Source organism: Cricetulus griseus, chromosome 2 (genome assembly GCF_003668045.3).
Source record: "Cricetulus griseus strain 17A/GY chromosome 2, alternate assembly CriGri-PICRH-1.0, whole genome shotgun sequence".
In the NCBI taxonomy this organism is placed as follows: domain Eukaryota; kingdom Metazoa; phylum Chordata; class Mammalia; order Rodentia; family Cricetidae; genus Cricetulus; species Cricetulus griseus.
The window spans coordinates 379,741,065-379,751,132 of record NC_048595.1 but is presented as its reverse complement, the minus strand read 5'-3'; the positions used below and the strand labels follow the sequence as shown (position 1 = coordinate 379,751,132).

At 44.4% G+C, this 10,068-nt stretch overlaps 1 protein-coding gene across 9 annotated transcripts in view; it reads left to right on the top strand.

The window, feature by feature from the left end:
• The first annotated feature begins 470 nt into the window (after window positions 1-470).
• The window catches only part of Tcf20 (transcription factor 20), a 90,584-nt gene continuing 80,986 nt past the window's right edge, over window positions 471-10,068 (top strand). For 8 of the 9 annotated variants that reach the window (XR_004768616.1, XR_004768615.1, XM_027404139.2 and 5 more), the window contains exon 1: window positions 471-803. The gene's annotated coding sequence lies outside the window, so the exon portion shown is untranslated. The remainder of the gene's footprint in view (window positions 804-10,068) is intronic. The other variant, XM_027404140.2, reaches the window with a different exon arrangement.

Here is a 10,068-nt window from a genome sequence, read left to right as displayed (position 1 = left end):
AGTTGTTCATTCAGGAACACCCACTAAGCACCAAGGGCAGAGACAGCAGGTGCTGGCCTGGTGGGACCCAACGTGCCCTGTGGACTTAGCAAAGCAGGAACTATCCTGATGACCGCTCAACTAACTACACAATTGCCACGGGCTTCTTTCCCTGCCTGCCAGAGGCGCGACTCAGGCTTTGGAGTCTCAGGGAGAACTCCAGAAATCCCAGTGGAAGGTTCTGTGCCACCAACTCCCCAGAAAGTTGTCTTGAGGGTACCCCACAAGGCAACCTCAAGCGCAGGGCTGGATATAGCCCTGGGCGCCTGGGCGCCTGGTCAGGGACCACCGAGCGGGGTCTCCTCGCAGCGCCTCTTCGACGCTGCCGCACGCGGGTGGGCACGCGCGACGCCCCGCCCCCGCCCCCTCCCCGCCCCTCCGCGCGCCCTCGCGCCCGCCGCGCGCCGGGGCCCGGAGCCGCCTCATTGGCTGCGCGCTGTCACCTGACGCTCTGTTATTTCCTGTGTGTTGGGAGAATGGAGAGAAAAAACCCGGAGCCGAGCCGCTTTCGGCCCCTGCGAGGCGGCCACGGCCTCAGCCGGGGGAGCCCTCCCTAAGGCGCGCCGGAGCGAGGAGTGATCGAGCGAGCGCGCGGGCCGGAGCGAGCCTCTAGGGGCCGCGGCCCGGCCCCGCTGTCGGCCTGGGCGTCCGCGCTGGAGGCGGTGGAGGCGCCCCCACCCCCACCCCCACCCCGAGCCGCGCCGCCGCCCCCTCCCCTCCCAGCGCCGGCGGAGGCTGAGGGACGGGCCGGGGGGCTCCTGCAGGTAACTGCCGTCCAGCCTGAGGAAAGGGACGGCCTGAGGGGCTGGGACCCGGCCGCGCGCCCTGGCGGCTGGGAGCACAGGTCGTGGCCCGGCCCTCCTTGCGAACGCTGAGCCTCGGGAGTCGCTGAGGGGGCTTAGGGGACCGGTGTGGGCTGCCGAGGGGGTCAACGGCCCGGCTCGGCGTCAAGGCTTGAGGGGGGCCTTAAGTGCTCGGGCTTCGGGCGGAGATACCTGCTCTTTGCGGCCTGGGGTGCAGAGGGGTCCGTGCTCCTGGCAGCCTCGCGGGGACCGGCGTTGCTGGTCTCTTGGCTGCGGACTGTAGGCGAGGCAGCCGCGGCGGAGGGCCGGGCTTGGAGCGGGCCGGGGAGGGGCCGCGCGAACACCTGAGGCCATGTGGATGCGGCTGCCGGTCGCCTACTGGCGACCCAGGGCAGGTACCCGGCGTCGGGGCGCGAGCTCGGGGCTCAGGATGCACTTCCTGTGTGGGGCGCTCTCCCCTCCCCCGCCGTGGTGAGCGAGGCAGGGCGTGGGGTCCCGCGGAGGAGCTCTTTTTATCCGGGGCTGGGGGGTGGGAAGGCGAGGCTCTGAGTTTTCTCGGGAAAGTGGTGGTTTAAAGGAGAGTTGGCTATCCGTCCTGCGGCGGGATAGGAATGGATTTCAGTGTTGGGGCGAATGGTGCTGAGGATTTCTCCACCGTTTGTGGGTGCGGACACCAGCGTTGCTTGCCTGTTTGTACTCAACCCTTCTGGGGACGAATCAGGATTAGGGATTTCTCCCCTCGCTCTGCGTTCTTCCTCCAGAGATTAGATGACTCTGGTAAATGCCATAAAATGGATGGAATTTTTGAGCTATTATCTAACAGGCTGATCTTTGAATGATAATTGGACCCTTATGCTAACGGCCTTAGTGAAGAGTTTTATAAAACGTTTTACTCGGGATGGCATTGGCGGCTGGGGAAACTACTAAATTCCAATCTAGGAGGCCAGGAATGCACTTCCAGCTTGGCCACCAAATAAACTGTAGCCCTGGGCAAGTTACCCACCCTCTCAGTGCCTCAATTACACTTCTGTTAAAGACTCCGTGGCAGGCCAGGCATTTGGAAGGTTTGTTTGAGTTTGGTTTGGTGGTTCTTTCATTCCTGTTTGGTACTCTCATTTTGACCGTAGCAACTTTTCTGAGAAATGCAAGATGTGCCTTACTGGATTGAAAAGTAACTTGGTCCTGGTAGTTTTCCCCCAAATTTCCAGTGCTTTAATAATGTGCTTCTGAAGAGAAAATGCACACTATTAATAGCAGTCTAGCCTATGCTGAGTGCACATTTTTATATTTCTTTGTGGGAGAGTTTTCAGTAAAAAGATTTTGGACACTGGCTACTTGGGAAATGTGAATAAGATGATTGGGTCTGTTTTTATCGGAAGCTCTTTTCATGTTGGGGAGGGATGCTATTTCAGGTTCTTTTAGGTGGCACTTGGCTAACTTGAAATTTACAACTTTGGTCTTCGGGTAGAGATGAAATAGAATTTCACGATGTGAGGTAGTAGGCTAGCGGAGTTAAAGTTCACCTCAGGATTCAGAAATTATTTGCATCCCCTGTTTATTCTGTAATGATAGTAGGATGCCTCCTGGCAGATGATGAAGAACCCCAATTAGTTTCACTGATTTTTCTGGTTTGTGAGGTCCGTGGGCCGTATGCTTTTGAATGGTAAGTTCTTGTAAACCAACCTCAGACTGTGCTCTTGTTTGACTTAGACTTTCACTTTCAGCATTGTAATATTTGAATGACATATGCTTAATTTGATAACCTGTGCCTTTTAAATTTTTTATTTATTTTTATTTTTTTATTTTTTTGGCTATTTAGTCCTGGCTGGCCTTGAACTTTCCATGATCCTTCTGCATCCCGATTATATTTATCTGGGCTTATAAACATGTGCACCACTCACAGTTCATTATACCTTTCTTAGATCACTTATTTTGTCTACACAGTTTAAAAATGATCTTAACATGGACGGGGGACTGGGCTCATAATGTCAGTCTTTTAATAGAGGTTTTCTTTTATATTAACATCAGACCTATCACAGGAGATACGACTACACAGATGAATTATTTGGACTTTTTCGAAATAAACAATTCTATTAGGATTTGAATTATGATCTTGTGTTCAGTGTATGATTTGAGAAGCTCCAGCTTCTCAAATTGGAAGCACCTATCACAATCCAGTGTACATGAATTATGCCTAGTTTGTGGCTTATGAAGAACAATTACTGTAAAACTTTAGTGAGGTTATTTGTGTATGTATGTGTATGTGAGAGAAGACCTTATATTGGTAAGATATTAGATGTGCCTTTTTGTGTTAAAATATTTTAGCAGAATACTTTTTCTTAACCTTATAAAATGAAGTGGTATGTAGTTGAAATGGTCAACATCTATTTTAACCAGGAAGCTAGAATTGATCTTTTATCAAGTTTACTTTCTCTTAGAGATAGGAAAGGAAGCTAACATTTGCATTAAAAATAAAAATAATCTGTATACACTGACCAAGGAATTCTAAACTGTCTTAAAATGTCTATCCAGTAGACCCGAGAGTTATTTATCATTACTTTTTCTCAGAGTATAGAGCTAGTGAGAAGTGGGGCTTCAATATAACTCTCCTCTACTAGACCCCAAAGCTTGTTACCAGAGTCCTTGTAAGTCATCTGCTCCAGGTGCAGATCAGCTAGTGGTAGGTGTGGCCCTAAAATCTGTATCTTTCTGCTGTCATTCCACCCTACTGGCTCTTATGTAAACACATACCCCCCAAACCAACAAATATTATGGTGAATATGAAATCTGGACTTAGATGTAATACTGGAAAGTGGTTTTTGTGACCCTTGGGAGTTTTCTGAACTTTCAGTTTGCCCATGCTTGACCAACTTTACTAGCATGCCTAAGAGTTAATGTAAGAGGTTTCTCTTTCATACCTAGTTCTGCCATTCTGTTTTGAGCTGGAAACATTTATCATCTGAAAGAGCAATATAAGACATAAAAGTTTGTGTTTTTGTTGCCTGTGTTACTGGTTTATGGTGTACAGGAATCATGATTGCCTTCGCTTTGGACAAATGAGACTGTTAACATACATTTATGCAAAACAGAACTTTCCTCAGTATTCCTTAAGCATTACTTCCTTTTGGGGCTAGTTTTAGTTTTAGGCCCTTGAAAATCTTGTGGAGATGGGGGTGGTATGGGAGGATGGGAGGGAGAGGGAACTGGGATTGTCATGTAAAACAATCTTGTTTCTAATTCAAATAAAAAAAAATCTGAAAAAGAAAGAAAAAAAATCTTGTGGAGATGATGCTGGGGATTGAGACCAGAACCTGAGGGTTGCTAGGCAGGTACCTGCCAACTGAGCTGTATCCTTCATCCTCTCCAGAGTCTTGTGACCATGATACCCATAGTATAGGTGAAAAGATTCTCATGATTACAAATAAAATTCAGAGTTTTCTATATTAGGGCCATGGTTGTTTTGCAGGTAATACACAGGACCAGCAGGAAGATTCCTGCATAACACATTATTGGTATAACTGTGGCCTCATCTTTATATGGTTCTTTATGTGGATTTAAGAATATAGGGCTGAGTGGTGGTGGCCATGTCTTTAATCAGGCAGATCTTTGAGTTCAAGGCCAGCCTGGTCTACAGAGGGAGTTCCAGGATAGCCAGGGCTACACAGAAAAACCCTGTCTGGGAAAACAAACAGAAACATAGGGCTGGGTATGGTGGTATATGATTGCAGTCCCAGCACACTCAAGAACTAGGCAGGCAGGTCTCTGACTTTGAGGTTAGCCTGGTCTACATAGTGTTCCAGGCTGGCAGAAACTATAGGAGGCTCTGTCTCAAGAACAACAAAAACAAAAAAGATGGGCTGGAGAAATGGCTCAGTACTCTTCAAGAGGACCAGGGTTCAGTTTCCAGCAGCCACATGACAGCTTACACCTGTCTGTAACTCCAGTTCAGGGCTTCTGACACCCTCACGCAAACAAAGTGCAGGCAAAACAATGGACACAAAATAAATTCAAAAAACAAAAAAGAATGAGACTATAATAGCTACTAGGGAAACTGCCCTTATCATAAGCTGTTCTGTAGGCTAGGGACACAATCAGTACAATATGAAGATGATTTCTTTGTTTAAACATCACGTCCCTGAATGTTGATTAAGATCCTGTATATATCTTGTAATTTTCAATAACAGGTGTTCATAGGCTGCTCTAAAGCATGGGAGATGCAGTGGTGGACCAGATAGAGAAGGAGCCACTCTGAAAACAGAATGTAAACAGCAAATAAGTAAGAATGTCATTTGGTAATAGTTACAAAGAGAGTAAAAATATATAGGTGAATGTGGTGGTGCCTTCCTATAATTCTGGGAAGCATGAAGCAGAAGCAGGGTTGTGATTTTAAGGTTAGCTTGAACTGCATAGTGACTAAGCCTATCTGGAAAAAAGAAGGCTCAACATGACAGTGACATGGAGTGGCTTTAAAGGTAGTCCCTGTTCTGTCGACATTCTGTCAGCTGGGCAGTCAGATTAATCTGTAGGGCAAATAAAAAATGTTAAGTTTAATTTACTTTGGCCTTGAATCTCTGAAAAAAGTACCCAAAGCCACTGTTAGGAAGTGTCTGTCCTTCTCATAGTCTGCTACCAACATTAAATATGTGCTTTCTACAACAAATATGCTTCCTCCCTCACTTAAAAAACAACAAAAAAAAATAATATACAGAACATGTCCTGAATTTTACCTGGTTAACAACAATAACAATCGGTTAGATACTTGGGGTACTACCCCTGCTCTTCTCAAGAGCCCCCCCCCCCATGTAGCCCAGGCTGGCTCATCCTCACTATTCAGTTGAGGGTGATCCTGAAAGCCTGATCCTCCTGCTTCCACCTCCCAAGTGCTAGGATCAGGTATGAGGTATGTGCCTTAGCAATAATAACCCCTACCTTTTTTTTTTTTCTGGTCAGGTTATTTTTTTATTTTTCTAAAAAAAGCATTACATTGAAATTTAGTGGTTAATCCAAATACAAACACTATACTGGATAGTGCACATGCAATTGTATATACATATGTATGATCTTGCAATAATCATTAACCTCTACTTTCATCAGGCACAGTGAATATTTTTTTCTGGCCTCCAAAGTAATGGTTCATAATTTTGATCATAGAAGTGAAACCAGAGCTGTCTTGTAACTGAGGTGGGAGTCGAGGTGGGAGTCCTGCTGGAGCCTAACTCTTGAATCCTAGAGCCCTATTTTAACCACACATCAAAAGTTATCCCCACATCTAAAAGGCCTCATTTTAACTGGACAGTTGATGATAAACATAACTAAGGGAACATTTCTCCATATTTTACTTTGTGGACCAAGCAGAACAGGATCACAAGCCAGTGGGGCAGGGTTCATCTTTGTGAAAAGTAACAGTAACAGTCTTTGTCTACAGCTTTATATTGATATGTTTCTTTCTTCATTTCTTTTTTTTTTTTTTGGGGGGGGGTTTGAGACAGGGTTTCTCTGTGTAGCTTTGGAGCCTATCCTGGCACTTGCTCTGGAGACCAGGCTGGCCTTGAACTCACAGAGATCCGCCTGCCTCTGCCTCCCGAGTGCTGGGATTAAAGGCGTGCGCCACCAATGCCCGGCCTCTTTCTTCATTTCTTAAGATTGGAACTGTATGGAGTTTTCTGTTTGTTTGTAGACCAAGTTTCTCTTTGTAGCCTTGGCAGTTCTTAACTCTTCATAAACCATGCTGCCAGAACTCATGAAAATTCACCTGCCTCTGCTTCCTAGGTGCTGGGATTAAAAGCATGCAATCCCTATCACACCCTGGTGATTTTTTTTTTTAAATTGGAATACATTTAAAATTCAGAGATGTTTGTGTAAATGTATGTATGTATATGCAGGTGCACGTGCAGGTGTCTGTCCGGCTATGTGCTCAGCTTTTTTGTGGGTACTGGGGATCACATCAGGTACTTAGGTTTGCATGGCAAACGCTTTGCCTGGCTGGCAAAGAGCCGGGCCCCATCTTTGACTGTATCAGTGTATAGTCACCGTTCTTTCAGTTTTTCCTGAGCTATAAAGTCAAAGGGTTAAACTAGATTATTCTTTTTAAAAAGATAATATTACTTATTTGTATGTGTGGGTGTGAGTACTTGGTGGAGGGTAGAAGAGGGTGCTAGATCCCTGAGAGCTGGAGGTACAGGTGGGGTTACAGCTGCCTAATGTGGGTGTTGAGGACCCAGCTCAGGTCCTAGGGAAGAACAGCAGGTACTCTTAGCTGCTGAGCTGTTTCTCCAGCTCCCACTGCTTGGTTCCGTCCCTCCCCCGCCCCCCTAAAGTTCTGTAAACATAGATGAAAAGGAAATGAACTTCTAACTTTGACAACAAAGCCTGTCTCATAGGTACTGTGTCATCCCTGGCCTGTATCTATTCTAGCTGCCCTTGCCTCTCTCAACCAACTTTCTACCCTAGTTCCACTCGGTCACTTGGGACCCTCTATTTGAAACAATACCCAGCAAGATACCAGACATATAAAAGCCACTCATGTTTACCACCTTATCTGAAAACTTAAATATAAAATACCAAAGGATGTTTCCTGGATGTTTCCCCAGACTGTCTGTGAACTTGATGATAATCCTCCTGAGTGTTAGGCATAATCTACCATACTTAGGTCTCTGCAATTTTTTTTATTTATTTATTTATTTATTTATTTATTTATTATACAATGTTCTGTTTGCATGTTGCCTGCAGACCGGAAGAGGGCACCAGATCTCATTATAGATGGTTGTGAGCCACCATGTGGTTGCTGGGAATTGAACTTGGGACCTCTGGAAGAGCAGTCAGTCAGTGCTCTTAACCTCTGAGCCATCTTTCCAGCTCAGTCTCTGCAATTAGAAACAGATACATTTTTCCCTTCTTGAAGCCCTTATAGGGTACCACAAATGATCTCTCCTAAGTTCTTCTGACTAGTTCCTTACCACAGTGCCTGTCCACAGTGCATAAAAACAAATACATAATCATTCTGTTTTCATATTAGAATTAACTTTTCCACACGTCTCAGACCCTTTCCCCAGTGGTATCACTACTTTCCCAGTTTCCTAAGTCACAGAATACTACTAAGTTACTGTCAATACTATTTCCATAATATAACTTTCTTTTTAAAAATTGTTTTTAATTTTATGTGTATGGGTTTTTTTCCTGTATGTATGTCTGTGGACCACTTGTGTGCCTGGTGCTTGCAGAGGCCTGAAGAGGGTGTCATATTGCCTGGAATGGGTTCCAGATGATTGTGAGCTGCACTGTGGGTACTGGGACTCTAACTCAGGTTCCCTGGAAGAGCAGCAAGTGCTGTCAACTGTGAAGTCATCTCTGTAGTCCTGTATTGTAACTCCTGTAACGGCATTTCTTTCATTCTGTTCCCACTACCTGTGGTGTTGTACTCATACTTAGTGAATACTGTTGGCCTTTTAACATGACCTCCTATTTCTACTCACACCTCCCTTTATCCCACCTTGCCCAGAGGTTAAGCATCACTTCTCTTTCCTGATTAAAATATTTTAATGGTTTCCCATAGTACCCTGTAGAGAAAACAGACTCCTGCCTGCCTCAGGCTACCTCTCTGACTGCTTATCTTGATGCTTTTGCTGTTTTCCAGCTATATTCACTCTTTAGTTCCTTGAAGATGTTACTTCATCCATTCAGAACACTGACTAGCCTAGCTAGCCTTTTCTCATCCTTTATGGTATTTGTGGAATGAATAAATATCAGAAAATAATCAGTGTAGAAAGTGGAGTAAGAAGAAAAAGTGTTCTTGGTATACATCTGCAAAGCTCTTAAAAATAGTAGAAGTGTGTTGGGAGAGCTAGTTTGGTTGTAGCATAGGTAGAATTTCTCAAACAGTATATTTAGGAGTCTGATACACTGGTGGATGTGTAAAATGATGTAACCACTTTGGAAACTTAAATTATTAGAAAGTTGAACATGTATGTTTTGTGACCAAGCAGTTTTATTTTTATGTATTTATTCAGAGGAAAGAAAAATTTCTACAACTAAGTTGAATGCAGGAATGCTTATAGCAATTAATCTTGTAAATCATACCTTGGAAATAGTCCAGATGTCTGTCCATCAGCAAGATAAACTAGTATAAGCATATAATAGAAGGCTGCTCGACAACAGAAAAGAACAGTCCACTGGTACTGTAGTAAAGATGAGTCTCACAGATATGCTGAGTGAAAAGTTAGAAAATGGACATCTTATCTATAAGCAAAAACTAACCGGTGATACCAGGAACAGGATTGTTAATGCTTTTTTCCCCTCCATAGGCAGGTCTCATATAGCCCATGCTGGCCTCAAACTTGTTATATGTTTGAGGGTGGTCTTGAACTTCTTTCTGCCTTCATCTAACTTCACCTAACTTCTTTCTGCCTTCACCTTCCAATGTTGGGATTGCAGGTCTTTGTCATAGTGTCTAGCTTTGATTTTTTTGCCCTTTGGGTGGATGAGGATTGACTAGGAGGGGACTAAGTTTCTAGAGCAGTGGTTCTCTACTTTCCTAATGCTGTGACCCTTTGATACAGTTCCTCAAGTGGTGACCCTCACCATAAAATTAAATCATTGCTACTTCATAACTGTAATTTTGCTACTGTTATGAATTGTAATATAAATATGATGTGTAGGATATCTGAAAAGTGACCTGTGACATTCCCCCCTTCCCTAGCCCCCCAGGTGAAAGGATCGTTGGACCCCAAAGGGTTGAGAGCCACAGGTTGAGAATCACTGTTCTGGAATATTGGAAATGTTCTGGGTCTTGATGACAGCAAACCTCATTAGATCTTGTATTGTTTATAATTTTATTTTAAGCAAATTATATCTGAAAACAACTTGGGAATTAAAGTAGATTTCAGAATTCATTGTAACATTGAATCTCTTGTAACTTGAAGCATCAATATCATCTTTCTTATCAGAATGATTTTATTTTTCATTGGTTTTCCTACTCTTGTTTTTGCCCTCTTCCCATGTTGTTTTTCTCTAGTACCTATGGTTTTTAAAAAGTCAGTTATGTGGCCGGGAAGCAGAGGTAGGCAGATCTCTGTGAGTTGGAAGCCAGCTTGGTCTACATAATGAAATCCAGATCCACCAAGACTACATGGTGAGGTTCTCTGTGAACAAAATGAAACAAACAAAACAGTCATTGTAGTTCAGACCTGGAATCTCAGTGGTGAGGAGCCAGGAGTATACCTGGGGCCAA